At 41.9% G+C, this 16,627-nt stretch overlaps 1 pseudogene; it reads left to right on the forward strand.

Annotated features, from left to right (window-relative positions):
* The window catches only part of LOC111958071 (geranylgeranyl transferase type-1 subunit beta-like), a 56,923-nt pseudogene that overhangs the window by 30,182 nt on the left and 10,114 nt on the right, over positions 1 to 16,627 (forward strand).

Below are 16,627 nucleotides of genomic sequence, written 5' to 3' on the forward strand. Positions count from 1 at the left end.
AGGGGGATGCTTGCAAGCCGAAGAACACCATCCCAACCGTGAAGCACGGGGGTGGCAGCGTGCTTTGCTGCAGGAGGGAGTGGTGTACTTCACAAAATAGATGGCATATGGTGAGGGAAAATTATGTGGATATATTGAAGCAACATCTCAAGACATCAGTCAGGAAGTTAAAGCTTGGTCGCAAATGGGTCTTCCAAATGAACAATGACCCCAAGTATACTTCCAAAGTTGTGGCAAAATGGCTTAAGGACAACAAAGTCAAGGTATTGGAGTGGCCATCACAAAGTCCTGACCTCAATCCCATTGAAAATTTGTGGGCAGAACTGAAAAAGCGTGTGCAAGCAAGGAGGCCTACAAACCTGACTCAGTTACACCAGCTCTGTCAGGAGGAATGGGCCAAAATTCACTCAACTTATTGTGGGAAGCTTGTGGAAGGCTGCCTGAAACGTTTGACCCCAGTTAAACAATTTTAAGGCAATGCTACTAAATACTAGTTGAGTGTATGTAAACTTTTGACCCACTGGGAATGTGATATTAAGAAATAAAACCTGAAATAAATCATTCTCTCTACTATTATTCTGACATTTCACATTCTTAAAATAAAGTGGTGATCCTAACTGACCTAAGACAGGGAATTTTTCTAGGATTAAATGTCAGGAATTGTGAAAAACTGAGTTTAAATGTATTTGGCTAAGGTGTACGTAAACTTCCGACTTCAACTGTATACAGTACTAGTCAAAAGTTTGGACACCTACTCATTCCAGGGTTTTAATTTATTTGTACTATTTTCTACATTGTATAATAATAGTGAAGACATCAACACTATGAAATAACACGTGGAATCATATAATAACCAAAAAATCCAAATGTATTTTATATTTAAGATTCTTCAAAGTAACCACCCTTTTTCTTGATGACAGCTTTGCACACTCTTGGCATTCGCTCAACCAGCTTCATGAGGTAGTCACCTGGAATGCATTTCAATTAACTTATTAAAAGTACATTTGTGCCAATCAGTTGTGTTGTGGGTAGGGATGGTATACAGAAGATTGCCCTATTTGGTCATAGACCAAGTCCAATTTATGGCAAGAACAGCTCAAATAAGAAAAGAGAAACAACAGTCCATCATTACTTGAAGACATGAAGGTCACTCAATCCGGAAAATGTCAAGAACTTTGAAAGTTTCTTCAAGTGCAGTCGCTAAAACCATCAAGCACTATGATGAAACTGGCTCTCATGAGGACCGCCACAGGAAAGGAAGACCCAGGGTTACCTCTGCTGCAGAAAAACCAATGAATGAGTAGGTGTCCAAACTTTTGACTGGTACTGTATATATAGACAAAAATAACTTAATGTTTTTCTATATACCGCCACCAATATAGATAACTGACAACAATACATTCAGCTTTAAGATAGTAGTACCTCCGTAAAATCGTCTCTCTCTCATGCACCCGCACTGTCTGCACTGAAAGTCCATGTTCCAGACTGTGCGTGCGCAGGCAGTTGACCAGCTCGTCAGCACAATTTTTCACAAAACCATTAACATGTCAAACGAACTCAGAAATCCTTAACAACTGGATTCTTTATAAAATCTCCTAGACAAAATCCAGTACAAGTAAGCTGCTCAGTAAACATAGTCACTGTGACTTGTAAATAGTTTTTACCTCAGCTAGCATCAAGCTAACATATACTCTCACTCACTGTAAATCACGTTCTTCTCTCACTCAGTTCGACACAAAAACAACACAAAACCTTTCCTAACGTGATAATACCTTGACAAAGTTGTTAAATAGCATGTTATTACATATTCTTTTGATGTTTTGGAAGTTCTGTTACACACCTGTAATAGTAAAAAGAACAGACACAAGTTTACGTCTGCAAAGTTCTGCCACTTTCTTTATTCTGAAGAATGTGCAACAGCGTCATCTATTGGCCTGATGGACTACTAATGCTAAAGCATGTAGAATATACAATTTAGATTAAGACAAATACATAAACAAATTGGTTTAAAAAATATAATAATTACAAAGGGGTGTCCTTTTTTAGTGACTTTGTTTTCAACCCATTACACTTATACAGAAGCCCAACCTAAAACCCCAAAGATCAAGCAATTCAAATGTAGTAGCACAATAGCTAGAAAAAAACTCCCTAGAAAGGCAGGAACCTAGGAAGAAACCTAGAGCGGAACCAAGCTCTGAGGGGTGACCAATCCTTTTCTGGCTGTGCCAGGTGGAGATTATAAGGCTACATGGCCATAAAGGCCAGATCGTTCTACAAAAATATTCAAGTGTTCATAGACGACCAGCAGGGTCAAGCAATATCACAGTGGTTATAGGTCAGCACCTCAGGAGTAAATGTAAGTTGGCTTTTCATAGCCAAACATTCAGAGGTCGAGACAGCAGGTATGAGAGGGAGGGAGATGAAGACAGCGAAAAAGCAGGTCAGGGACAAGGTAGCACGTCCTGTGAACAGGTCAGAGAATGCGTGATTAGTGCGTTAACAGAGTGGACAGCCTTATTGGCTGAAGCTGTGAGTGATCGATAACTCTCACGTGAGGGGGAGAACTAGACCACGCGGCGCCAGCCAGACATAAACAAACATACACTCTGGAAAATGTCCTACAGCGCCTTCGGCAGGGAAATTCATAACATTGTGCATTTAATGGGACTGGGTGGCATGATCTTACGGTCTAGGAGGTCTTACTAAAGGGGTTTGTAATCGAGATGGTAACCTTTGCTGCCTGACCACTCATGTTTAGCCAACTGCACAGCGGTCACTGTGCAATGGAGATTATAGAACCGGAGAATATACAGGAGTCTTGAGAATTGATCCCTAGATACACAAGTGGATATTGATAGCGTTATATGAACGAACGCTTCCAGACTGTCCATTGTAAATGGTCTTTCGAAGTCCATGTGTTAGTGTAATGGTTACTTACCACCTGTGCATCTGAATATTGCGGGTTTGCCTCAGAGAACACATTTTGACATATTTTTTTGTTTATACTTTTGACAGCCCCCTCACAACACACACTTATTTTCATTTATTAGGTGGTTCTTAAAATAGCCTTAGGGTTCGTGGAGCAGTAGGCAAGTGGCATTGAGTGTTGTGTGTAGCTCCTGTGTAGTTCAGTCGGTAGATCATGGCACTTGCAAAGCCAGGGTTGTGGGTTTGATTCCCATGGGGGACCAGTATGTAAATGTATGCCCTCACTACTGTAAGTTGCTCTGTAGAAGAGTGACTGCAAAATGACCCCAAAACATGTTACTACTGCATGTGTCTTGCGAGAACAGAGGAGAGATCAGACTCTCAAGGATGAGGTTGTTGCTCTCATCTGTGAGATGCATGCCATCCCTATGGTACTGCTTGATGGCAGGGTGGTGGATTGTGGGCATGTGCCTGTCATGGAGAAATGCAAACAGCAGCTGGTTGACAGAGCGCTGGGCACTCTCTATGTGCTTGTTGATGTCCTCACTGGAACATCCAACTCCTCTGCTGTGTGATGTCAGAGAAGACCACTGTTGTCCTGGGGAACATTTGGATGACTACCTCCAAATCAGCGTGCATCTGACGCACCAGGGCTGTCCACTTTTGTGTGTCTACTGAGGTTTGGGCCAAATCGAGTAATAGCCATGGCCCGGTTTCCTGATAGCGATGAAACTTAAGCTTACAAAGGTTTTTAACGATGCATCATTTCTATGACGGCTGAAGAATTCACATGCGTTTCCCAAAACACCACGTAGGGAGAACTTTAAATAAGTGCTTCGTTAGAGCATGTGTCGATACTGATGGGATCGAAAGAAAGGCAGGGCTGGTCTCGGGTCAGCGTTCTCCATTCAAATCTTACCTTAACATTAGATACTGACGACAGATCAGCTCCTAGAGAGAAATGATCACCTATGGCTGCAAATATTGAGGCGGCTTATTCTAATGCTTAGGCTATGTACTAAATCGAATATTGGACACATCATAGCGCACCTATGTCATGTTAGGCCTACACATCATGAAATTGAGGCAAAAATGAGATGGTAGCCTGCAATTAGCAAAATAGAACTCAATTGATTGAACATGAAATTGATTTCAATATGACTGAAATATATAGGCCTATGTAGGCTACTGTATTTATATTTTAATGCAGTCATCTCGGTTTTCATTTGAAGCATATTTAGTATTGTAGTCAACTTTGTTCTGAATTTATCGGCGGTCACAGATGAAGATCAGCAACTTGATTCTATGTTTAGCTGAGATCTTCTGTGAATAAAGGGCAAAAAAGCATTTAACGACCCAGTTAGCATTCTACAAGTGGTCTGAGGCAGTCGGTAAATGACAAGTGTTTTCAAGTGTAACTGTAGTGACGATGGTTTTGGGAAACAGCTCAGAGATTTAACGATGCGCCTATGAATGTTCTGACGATGAACTTTGCCTTAAGATCAGTGCTCAACTTGGGCCGGAGCTGTCCAGAGAGCCCTGTCCGGAGAGCCCACTTCAAATTTTCAAGGAACTGCATACCGGCTCCTCTATAAAACAAAGTGACCTATTATCAGCCCGGATTCACACAGTGTCGAAAAAAGGTTGATCAAAGCGGAATGAAGGCGGGATTTGCATTCATAGGCTGTTTGAGAAGGTTTGAATCCTAAGCATCCTGCATACACATTGTTTGAAGTACAATAGACCAACATAGCTGTAGTAGATCAAAAGCTGTGCGCTGGAAAACCTTGGTAGAGCATGGGTAATGTAGGCATTGTGGTGCTCTTGAATTTTTGGTTTCAGACCAATCCCTACTTCTCACTTAAAATGTTTATTTTTATTTTTATTTTATTTAGTAAGAGCTCTGTAGAGCGCTGGTGTGCTCTAGCTCTAAGGTGTCACAGTGATTTCCCCCCCCCCCCCCCCCTGGCCTAATTCTAACCTCTCCTATTTTCAGCCCTAGACGTCTTTCGGTATACTAATTTTGAGAAGAACCTGGAACTACATCCTGTACACTCAGGACCATTTGGTGGGCAGCTTCGCTAAATGACCAGACAGTCATCCAGGTAAGGTTACTCTGACTCTGTACAGGTGTAGATGGGGTGGGAGGGAGTGTTGGCCTTTGTCAATGGAAAACGCCCAGTAAGCCAATAGCCAGAGGGCAGGGATGTCTAATTTATGAGGTCACAGGGGAAGGAACAGGCCTTACATTAAAGGAACTGTTTGGTTGAATTGGTTCTCAGATCATTTAGATGGAGGGGAATGAGAATAAAGAAGGAACAATATGAGAGAACTATCACACAAAAGTATTGTTAGAGTTCATGCAGTGAAGTGTAACAGTTGTTTAAAAATTATTTTGTGTAATATTTCATTGCTAGTTTTTATTTTGACAATCTTTAGATGGGTTGCAGTTAAAAGAATGTATGTCATCATGGAAGACATACACTGAATGTACAAAACATTATGAACGACTGTTCATTCCATGACAGGCTGACCGGGTGAAAGCTATGATCCCTTATTGATGTCACTTGTGTTAAATCCACTTCAATTAGTGTCGATGAAGGAGAGGCGACAGGAAGGATTTTTAAGCCCTGAGACATGGACTGTGTGTGTGTGTGTGCCGTTCAGAGGGTGAATGGGCAAGACAAAAGATTTAAGTGGCTTTGAACAGGGTGTGGTAGTAGGTGCCAGGTGCACCGGTTTGTGTCAAGAACTGCAACGCTGCTGAGTTTTTCATACTCAACAGTTTCCTGTGTGTTTCAAGAATGGTCCACCACCCAAAGGACATCCAGTCAATTTGACACAACATGGGCCAGCATCCATATGGAACACTTTTGACAATTTGTAGAGTCCATGCCTACAACAAATTGGGGGAGGGGAGGTGCGCGCAAGTCAATATTAGGAAGGTGTTCTTAATCTTTTGTACAGCAATCCTGCAAGAAAATTCCACATGACCTTGAGTCATAATTCGTGTTGAAATGACTTTTTAATGGATTTTAATGTCCGCTTCCAATCTGTCTTTTCATTATAATTCAATGATGGTACGTTCACTATGCCTGGAAGGCTTTTAGTGGGGTCCCATGGAAGATGGACAGTTTAAAGGGGTCATGGTGCATTATTTATGGTCCCTTAAAGGGCCAGTAAAACAATGCATCCATTGACTGTTATTACTCACAAAGACAATTGAGGTAGTATCATGTACTTACTATCATGTACTTACTGCATGTACTGTTGTCGTGTCTTTGTCTATGCCAGATTAATTGCTATGACATGCTATTCTATAAAATAATTTCTCCGTAATTAATATTACCTGATTGAACTAATCATGTAAATATAATTAACTAGAGKGGGACACCACAAAATAATATTTATAGAGCTGTTTATCTTCCGAAATAAACTCTTAAAGATTTAGTAATATTTTACATCCATAGCAGTCACATTAATCGTCATTTATTCAGTCTCATCTGAAGTGGTAAATCCTTGGTTATCTGCAAGAATCCTGGCTAACAAGTTGAATCAGCAATACAAAATTGGGTTTAATTATTTATTTACTAAATCCTAACTAATTACACAGAATCACACATACACAATTAATCATAACTTGATCACAAATTGCGTATAAAAAAACGTCTTGCGGGCGGAATAGATATGACAGCTGTTACACAAAGGGAAGGGGCTGATTTTAGTGAAAGAGCGCGGGAGACTGGAAAAGGCGAGAGCTGTACATCGTAATAAGTATCTTATGCTTCTAAATTACCGCCCATATGGAAATAGGAAATGAATAAATATTTACTCTGAGCTGCGCTTCAGTAGGTTGGTGGTAGATGGAAAGACCGTCTTGCCAAACGAGTCTCTGTCTTTGAAGAATGTCTCTGGTGGTCACTGGATACGTTGTGAGTAACGTCGATGTGTAGTCAGACGGGATACTCTGATGTCCTTCCTAACCTGCGTTTGTAGCAGCTGTTCTAACTCAACGGCTAGGAGGTATCACTTCTGTAGTGAATAGAGTTCAATAGTTCATACCATTTGGAAACCAAAGTCATGCTGATTGTTGGCTTAGTTCTGTGTGTATTATCTGAACATTCTGACAATCGGACGTCATCCGATGTACCCGGAACAGAAGTTATATTTTTGTCAATGGCTTTTATAGTGGAGGGAGAGGGGTGTGTCTGAAAAGTTTATAACCCATGTCTCTTCACAGGGGCGGCCCCTGGTTGAGCAGAAGCCAAACTTATGAAAACCAAATTCTCATTTGAAGCTAAAATTACATTCATTCTCTTCATCAAATAATTTCATATTCAAACATTTGAATTAAACAACAATTCATGTGAATCCGATACCTCTGACATTTAGACTTTCACAGTCAGAGTTAGGTCTTATCATTGATGAGAATGTTGTCAGAGGGCAACGAAGTGACATAATATACCTTAGTCACCGCATATGTTCAGTTTTGGTCGGATACCAGAATATAGTTCATTCCCCCCCAACTTCTGATGTTCCCAGAATCTCTATGTTAACCAATGGGTTTTCTTATGTCACATCAGTTATAGTAGGGAGAGGGAAAAAGGAGGAAAGAGGTATTTATGACTGTCATAATCCTACCCCCAGGCCAACGTCATGACAGTCCCCCCATGTTGGGTTCAAACTTGCGATTAACCTGCATGTTGCAAACCAACATACAAATGACCGTGGGTTGTCCTGGTTGTGGACCATCGTTGTGGTCCCCATCTGGTGGTCGACCCGGGTAGGGTGTCTGCAAATGAAGAAGTCTGCTCCATGGCTGGACAGCAGATGTCCAGTTGGTGATCGCTGTTGCAGTCCCCCCTCTGGTGTGGTCGACCCGGGTAGGGTGTCTGCAAATGAAGAAGTCTGCTCCATGGCTGGACAGCAGATGTCCAGTTGGTGATCGCTGTTGCAGTCCCCCCTCTGGTGTGGTCGACCCGGGTAGGGTGTCTGCAAATGAAGAAGTCTGCTCCATGGCTGGGCAGCGGAGGTCCGGATTGGGATCGCCGTTCCGGACCCGTAGTCTGGTCGTCCAGACTGGAAGATCTGGGCAGTAACTTAGGCAGATGTTAACAACGCACACACACTCATGAAATATATCATTACATTTCCTCCCAAATGAGCGGCGTTGTGGCACTAACTGATGGTTGTATGGGGAAGTTGTTTATGGCTCTATCACATTCTACATGCCGAAGAAAATGAAACAAAATGAATGAAAGCATAAACAAAACAAAATATAGTTATGCCACCTTAACCATCTAATTGGACTGTATTCTATCTACGTCCATGGTCTTGGCAAAATGACCCTATCATGGCATTGTCTAATGTCATATCTAGGGCTCTTCTAATTTGCGGGGTGTTGGTTAGGGTACTATCCTAAGTTGATAACTATATGATACGTCTACAGCTGTAAGGCACTAGTTTTGGGCAGTCTACAGGGATGACCTATGGACTTCTGAGAAGAAAACTGGTGAGTGCTGTAGCTGTAGAGTTAAAGGCCTCAAAATAAATGTTCAACTTTACTAAGGCTGGTATTTTGCTCGGACCCTTAAGTGATCCTAGCATAAATCCTAATTGGATGGTCCGTTGTACATGTGCGTTTATGCGTACGCAAGCACACATGTCAAGGGAAGGAAACCAAGTATCCTGGCAGATTACAACTTGTTCAGAATGAGTCTGACGTAGTCAGGTAATTTTCAGGTCAATGCCTGGAGGTCAGTCAGAATTGGTGTCGAGGGAGTCTGTAGTGGTTTTACTACCAGTCACTGTCTTCCACTATTGTAGTGGCAGTAGGTATGAAGAAATATACTTCATAGCTATGTTATCCACGGAGGAGKTAACCTCATGACGGAAGTACTGTAAGTATTAGACCAGTCGTACGTGGTGTGATCGTGGTTCCTGACTTCTAATAACTTTTCTCCTGAACGGAGGGTTCTATTTATTAGTGGCGTGTGTAACCATTGGAAGAGTGCAATGGAGATTCCCTTCCCCGTGTTGCACTCTGAGTGACTRCTATGTTGCTATTATCAATAGCAATTTAACTTGTGAGGTTACTAATCCTCCTACTGAGTGTTGCTGGGCTGACTGTGGTATTGGTACTGGTACTCAAGGGGTCCAGTCGTCCTACCGATTTATTCTGAAATGTTATCCTACAGGAATACATGATTAGAGCATTTTTACTAGTTGTCTTGTAGTGACTACTACACATGGCAAGGAATGATTATTGTTGCCATTTGTTTTGGAGGTGGACAAGTCCACTGGACTTCCTTTACGYCCAGTGTGGTACACCTCAGTAATATCTTAGATGTGTTCTAAGATAATCCCCGTCTAGGGGCCTGTCTGCTCCTCACTGTTCTCAAATGGGAGTTTACAACTAGATTTGATTTATGCTCTGGCGGCCTTGTACGGTGTTGTCCGTAGTCTCGACCCCCCCCCACCGGCCTCGATAAGGCTCATCATGGGTCTGGGCTACTATTTCCCCCCTTTGTGTCTCGGGACCCCCCCACCAGCATGTGGTGTTGGTATCCGAGGCGCAAACGAAAGGTTCGGACCCTATGTACGAGTTGTCAGTGGCCGCGTTATGAGAATGGCTGTAACCTTTCAACCAAATCTCCTGGTGTTTGTGCTTCAACACCCTCAGTGGCTGTCGAGGTCTGTCAGTCACCACCGRYWCCGCGTGTGGCAWCCTCTTCAGTYCCTGCGAACTGAGACGAGGATATCGGTCTGTGATATCGCAAAGTGTTTCACCAGTGGGAGTCATCGGGTCAGTTGCTGGACTGACGCCATTAGTGTCATTGTAAGGGTTGACAGTCCCCCACAAAGCGGAAGGTGTGTCATCGGAAGCAGAGTATACTCTGCGCATCAATGTTTTTCTTGCTGAGACGGCCGCAGTGCTTGCGGAAGTGTCCGAAGGGCAAGAGAAGTTCATCTCAACTACCGTATTGCATGACTGCAAGGAGGAGGGAAGTAGCTCATTCACAGAGACAGCTGGCTCGAAAACATGAAAAGAATTGTCAAACAGATTGGCTGATGGAATGTGTTGAGATATCGTAATATCTCCTTGGATCGGATTCTGCACCAAGTGTTTTTTAAACGTCTTTTTCCCAAGGGGTGCTTTCGACAGATACCCCTCGTAAATGACTGCGTTGCAGCTAGCGTTAGGGAAAGACAGTGTGGTCGGTGGAGAAGGCACGGTAGCCTGTGACCATACCTGGTTGGTTTTCCAATCCATCAATGGGAGTAACCGATCCATCAAGTCTGCTCCAAGTAGCAGGGGTACAGTTTCGAGGCTAGTAACATACACAGGGTGGACGAGCGATACGTCCTTGAAGTGTAGTTTCAGCATGACTCTCAATGTGAGAGGCGAGGTAGTCTGAGTGACCCCTCGAAGTGTAGTATCGCATCGTTCCACTTTTAACCAACGTTTAGTTGGCTTCAAAGCCCTTTTAAAAAAAAAAAAAAGGAAGGAGAATGTCTGGGTCGTCGCAGACTTGGAAGATTGGGCAGTAAATTAGGTCAGATGTTACCACGCACACACACATCATGAAAATATATCATTAAACATTTCCTCCAAATGTAAGCGGTACGTTGTGTGGCAATCTAACTATGTTTTGCTATTGGGGTAATGTTTGCGTTTTTGGCTCTTTATCACTTCTACATGCTGAAGAAAATGTAACTTACAAAATTGAATAGAAAGCATAAACAAAACAAAATATGTTTTATGTCCACCTTTTAACCCATCTACATTGGGACTGTTCATCTCTACTTCTATACGTCCATGCCGTTGGTCTCGGCAAAATTGTTACGCCTGATTCAGATGATTTTGTGGCTTTAATGTCATATCTAGCGGCTTTTTAATTGCGGGTTGTGGTTGTGCGTCATATTCTGATTATCTTCTGATTAACTAATACTTGATGGTACGTTACTTATACGCTTGTTAAGGCTATCGTTTTGGGCAGCTCGTTCCTTTCTTTTACTTCTCTATTTGCCGGATGACAGTACTGGACTTCCGTGTAGAGGTGAAAACTGGTGTAGTTTCGCTGTAGGCTGTTAGAGTTAAACGGCTCAATAATGAATGTTAAACTTATATTATGGTGGGTATTTTTGCTCGGCTCCCATAGCTTCTTGAGGATAGCGGGTGCCATTAAAGCTAGTTTTTCACTTAGTGGAAATCATAGCGTGCGAATTTTCATACTCTCGTTGCTTATTCATCTCAGATATATAGATATGCAAATACTTATTAGTAGATTTTGTTTGTGAAATATGATAAAAACACTGAAGTTGTCTAAAACTGTTTGAATCATATTTGTATTGTTACACAAACGTTGATTATTGCTTAGTTCCATATCTGAGTGCTAACCATTTTTTATTGTTAAGGTTTCGGGGCTATGTTCATTGAGTCTATCATAGTGTGTCGCAAAAGCATATTAATTTTCCTAATCACTAATCCACGCAGTTTCTAGTCCTGCTGTCCCTGGATTGTCGCCATTAGTTTATGTTTGTTAAAAGGTTAAGGTTTTTCATTAGGTAAAAAAAGAGAAGAATTAGGACGGCCGGAAGTTGGAGGACGTCGTGTGTTTGTTTGAGAGTTGAGCAAGCACTTGAAAAGTACGTGAGTTTGTTGATATCCTGTTCATGAAAACAGATTGGACCGTCTTCAATTTGATCGATTATTAACGTCTTACAAATCACCTAAGTTGTTCATTACAAAAAGTACTTCTTGAATGTTTGGCAAAGTTGTAGAGTATTTTTTAGATATTTTTGTTTGTGAATTTTGCGGCAGAATTGAAGACTGTTTCCTGGTACAACGCGCCAAATAAATGGACAATTGTGGATATATCTGGAGTCCGGATAATTAATCGAACTACAAGGTGAGCCGTCTGGTGATGTTTATGGACCAGTATTGGGAGTGCCAACAAAAGAATCTCGTCAAGGTATGCATGTTTTTATATTTTATTTCTTGCGTTTTGAAAGTAGCGCCGGCATGGTTGACAATTGTCAACGGCAACGAGAGTGTAGCCATTTGCACTCGGATCATCAGATAAGATAGGATGCATCTTATTCTTGCTCCGAATAGCCTTTTGTTTGAATTTCTGACACTTGATTGGCTGGATCTTACAACGAGTGTCTTTAATTTTGGTATCTTATATGTGTATTTAATAAAGTTTGATTGGTTATAGAGATCTTTTTTTCTTAATCTGGCGCTCTACATTTTAACTAGGCTGTTGGGACGCAAGGGCCGTCCGCAGATTCCTAGCAGAGGTTAAGTGATCCTAGCATAAATCTAATTGGATGTTCGTTGTACATGTGGGTTTATTGCGTACGCAAGCACATGTCAAGGGAAGGAAACGAAGTATCCGGCAGATTACAACTTGTTCAGAATGAGTCTGACGTAGTCAGGTAATTTTTAGGTCAATGCCTGGAGGTCAGTCAGAATTGGTGTCGAGGGAGTCTGTAAGTGGTTTTACTACAGTCACTGTCTTCCACTTGTTAGTGGCAGTAGGTATGAAGAATATACTTCATAGCTTTATGTTATCCACGGAGGAGCTATAACTCTTATCATGAGGAGACTGTAGTATTAGACCAGTGCGTACGTGGTGTGATCGTGGTTCCTGACTTCTAATAACTTTTCTCCTGACGGAGGGTTCTATTTATTAGTGGCGTGTGTAAACCATTGGAAGAGTGCAATGGAGATTCCCTTCCCCGCGTGTGCACTCTGAGTGACTCCTATGTTGCTATTTTCAATAGCAATTTAACTTTGTGAGGTTACTAATCCTCTCACTGGTGTTGCTCTGGCTGACTGTGGTATTGGTACTGGTACTCAGGGGTCCAGTCGTCTCCTACGATTACCGATTTATTCTGAAATGTTATCCTACAGGAATACATGATTAGAGCATTTTACTAGTTGTCTTGTAGTGATACTAACACATGGCAAGGAATGATTATTGTTGCCATTGTTTTGGAGGTGGACAAGTCCACTGGACTTCCTTTACGACCAGTGTGGTACACTCAGTACTATCTTGTAAGATGTGTTCTAAGAATCCCGTCTAAGGGGGCCTGTCTGCTCCTCACTGTTCTCAAAGGGGAGTTTACAACTAGATTTTGGTTTATGCTCGGTGTGCGCGCTGTGTGGCGTTTGTACGTGCCTGGTTGCTTCCGCTAGTGCTCATTTCGACTCGCTTTTTCCCAGCCTTCATTAGCTTTTTTCTTTGTTTTTTTTGTTCTCTTTTTCTTTTTGTTTTTTTTGTGCCTTTTTCTGTTCTGGTTTTTTCTCCTCCTTTCTGTCCTTCTTTTTTCTGTTTTTCTTTCTTCGCTTGGCGGCCCTTGATGAAGGTTCAATATTCATGGGTCTGGGGCTTCATCTAAGTTCCTCTCCGCCCCCCTTTTTGTGTCTCGGGGACCCTTGCTTTCTTCTCCCCATTTCACTTAGCCATTGGGTGGCTGTTTGGGTCTTCGATTCGCGCAAACTGAAAAGGTTCTTGTACCTCTGTATCGATGTGGTTTTAGTGGCGTCTGTTTGTTTATTGGAGAACATTGGGCGTATTACTTCCAATTTCCAATTATCCTGGTGGCGTTTAGTGCTCTGTCAACGACACTTGGAGGTTGGGCCTGTTTGCAGGTGTCTGTCAGGGTCACCCTCACTCTTCTTCTTTTTCTCCTCGCATTGTGACCGTTGTTTGTGGCAAACCTCTTGCCAGTTTACTTCGCGAGTTTGAGGGACGTGGCATCAGATTCGGTGTCATGCGTGAATTCTGCAAAGTTGTTTTACCGTTTTGGGTATGTCATCGGGTTCTCAGATTGTCGATGACGCTATGACGTGTCATGTGTAGTTGGTTCTGGACAGTCCCTTTCACAGTAACTATGCGGCGTGTGGTGTGGCATCTTGGAATGCAGTTAGCATACTCTGTCGCTTCATCTTTGTTCAATGTTTTTCTCTGGTTGCTGATGCACGGCCGCTGAGTGCCCTGCTGCTTGGAAGTTTTCGTGTCGTACGGTCGCGGCTTCCTGATCTTTTTGGTTTCAGGGCAATGTAGATGGTTCATTCGCTTCGGAGCTATTTCTCGTAGTTGCATGATGCATAGGAAGGAGGGAAGTAGCGGCCTTATCTGTCTATCAGATGACTTACGCGTGGCTCGATGACAATCTTTATTGACATTAGCAATTGTCATGCCTAGATTCGGCTGCATGGAGTATGTGGTTGATGTCTTACTTCTTTGTTAAGTGATTCCTTCTCTTGCGAATGGATTCGTGCACCAATGTGGTTCTTTTTAAATTCGGTTCTTTTTCTCGAAGGTGGTGCTTTGTTCGAAGACTACCCTGTGCTGTCGAATGCTTGCTTCGTTGGCATGCTAGTGCTGTGATGTGGGAAAGGATTCAGGTGTGGTTCTGTGAGATTTTGAATGTGTGTTTTAGCTTCCTGTTGTACCCATACTTTGTCTCCGTCCCTTCGCCTTGGTTTGGTTCTTCCCAATCCCATTCAATGGGGAGTCTACCCGCACTCCCATCGAGTCTGCTCCATAGTAGCTTGAAGGTGTGTACTCAGTCTGAGGCTAGTTATTCGACGGTTACACAGGCGTGGGATGGAGCGAGATATGCGTCTCTCTGAAGTGTAGTTTTCATTGATACCTCTCGGATGTTGAGGAGGCGATGGTTAGTTCTGAGTTGCCTCCCGAATGTTGGTTACGTAATCGGCATTGGGTTCTCCTATGCTTTATCTCTTCTGTTTGCATTCACTCACTGGTGGGGGTGCTGTTCCGCAGAGCTTAGTGTTGGTGTCTCCAGAATTAGAAGCTTGCACCTTCGCTTGTCTGAATATTGCGTTTGTATTCGTTACAATATGCATATTATTGTCTATTATTGGATAGAAAACACCTTCTAGTTTCTATAGAGTTGGAATGCTTTTGTTTCTCTTGTAGATGGTACATAGAAAGTACCAATCTTCTAACCGAGACACTTTTTCATGAACTCCAGGTTCAGATTTCAGAAATTTACGCCCTGATCTTGGGGTTGTTTTCTATAGGCGACTAGTGTAATGCGGTATGAACGAAACCACACTGCCTATCGTTCTTCCTCTGGTGTTCTTGTACGTATCTTACGTTCTTCAAATGGAAATCGATGGGACATTCACAGTCATCCTATAAAACCAACAAAATGTCTTTATTAGGGACTGCCCTTTTCTCTGTCTGTGTCGCCTGATAGCGTGAGCCATCCGGCTCTTGCCTCGTTTCCAAATCGTGTTTCGTAACCAGCCAATTTTCTCTCGGTCATCGGTTTCCATGTCGCTTATAGTGTTGTTAAAACATCATAATTGTAGTTAATTCTGAACCTTTTTTATAGGCATTTGTAATCCGTATTAGTGCGAATTTTGGTTAGGAAATTTTCTTTGCTTGTTGCGACTCTGAATGTGGGACATCGTTTTGGGTCGTCGGTCGTGTGGTTGGCTGGGACATGTTCTGAATGGACAGAGCGTTACATCTTATCGACCAAGAAGGACGTTTTAATAACATAGAAAGGATACAGTCCAAGAATTTGATGGAAGACAGCATAAGTAAGCAATATTAATATGATAAATCGTGTTTCTGTCGAAATTTTTAAACGCATATTTCGCACTTTTGTTTGGTATATTCGTTACTTGGCCAAACCCTGTATTTGAAAAGTAAGGATAATTTTAAAAAGTGATAATCAGTCACGGTTGCATTAAGAACTATTTGTCTTTCGAGTGCTGTCAACCTGTATTTTTTTAGTCAAGTATATGATTAGCTTTCAATTAAACTAGATAACTCTGATAGATGACGTCAGACTATATTGAGGCTTGATTTCCTAGTATTTTTATTGTGTAACCACGTGTTTGTATGGCTAAATATGCACCTTTTCGAACAAATGTATTAGATATTGTAAATGATGTTACAGGAGTGTCATCGGAAGAATTCTGAGAAGGTTAGTGAAAAAATTAATATATTTTTGGGGCGGGTTGAAAAATTACGTTATAGGCGCTCTTGCTGCGAATCCGATGCTCTGGTAACGTTGCAACCATGTGGTATGCTGAACTTATCGATTTATTGTGTTTTCGCTGAACCAACGCTTAGAAAATCTGAAATATTGGTCTGAAATCACAAGAACTGGGTCTTTCTTGCTAGGCTTTGTCTATTTTTATGAAATGTTTTTATGATGAGGTAAATTGTCATACACCGTTGCTCTATCTAGTAATTCTAGTCGATCTTGTGATGGTGGGGCAATTGTAAAGCTGTGATTTCTACCTGAAATATGCACTTTTTTCTAACAAAAATATCCTATACCATGATTGTTATCAGACTGTCATCTGAAGAGGTTTCTTGGTTAGTGGATATCAATATCTTAGTTGAGCCGAATTGGTGATAGCACATGAAGGAGTAAGAAACTGATGGAGTTAGAATAGTGGTGTATTTTGCTAACGTGTTTAGCTAATAGATTTACATATTTTGTTTCCTGTAAAACATTTAAAAATCTGAAAATGGGTGGCTTTATCACAAGACTGTATCTTTCATCTGCTGTCTTGGACTTGTGATTTAATGATATTTAGATGCTACATTACTTGTAGAACTATGCTAGCTATGCTAATCAGGTGTTGGGGTGGCTCCGACCGGGGTAGAGGCTCGTTAGAGGTTAACCCATGTTTAGT

The sequence above is a fragment of the Salvelinus sp. IW2-2015 genome, linkage group LG33 (assembly GCF_002910315.2).
Source record: "Salvelinus sp. IW2-2015 linkage group LG33, ASM291031v2, whole genome shotgun sequence".
Classification (NCBI taxonomy): Eukaryota; Metazoa; Chordata; class Actinopteri; order Salmoniformes; family Salmonidae; genus Salvelinus; species Salvelinus sp. IW2-2015.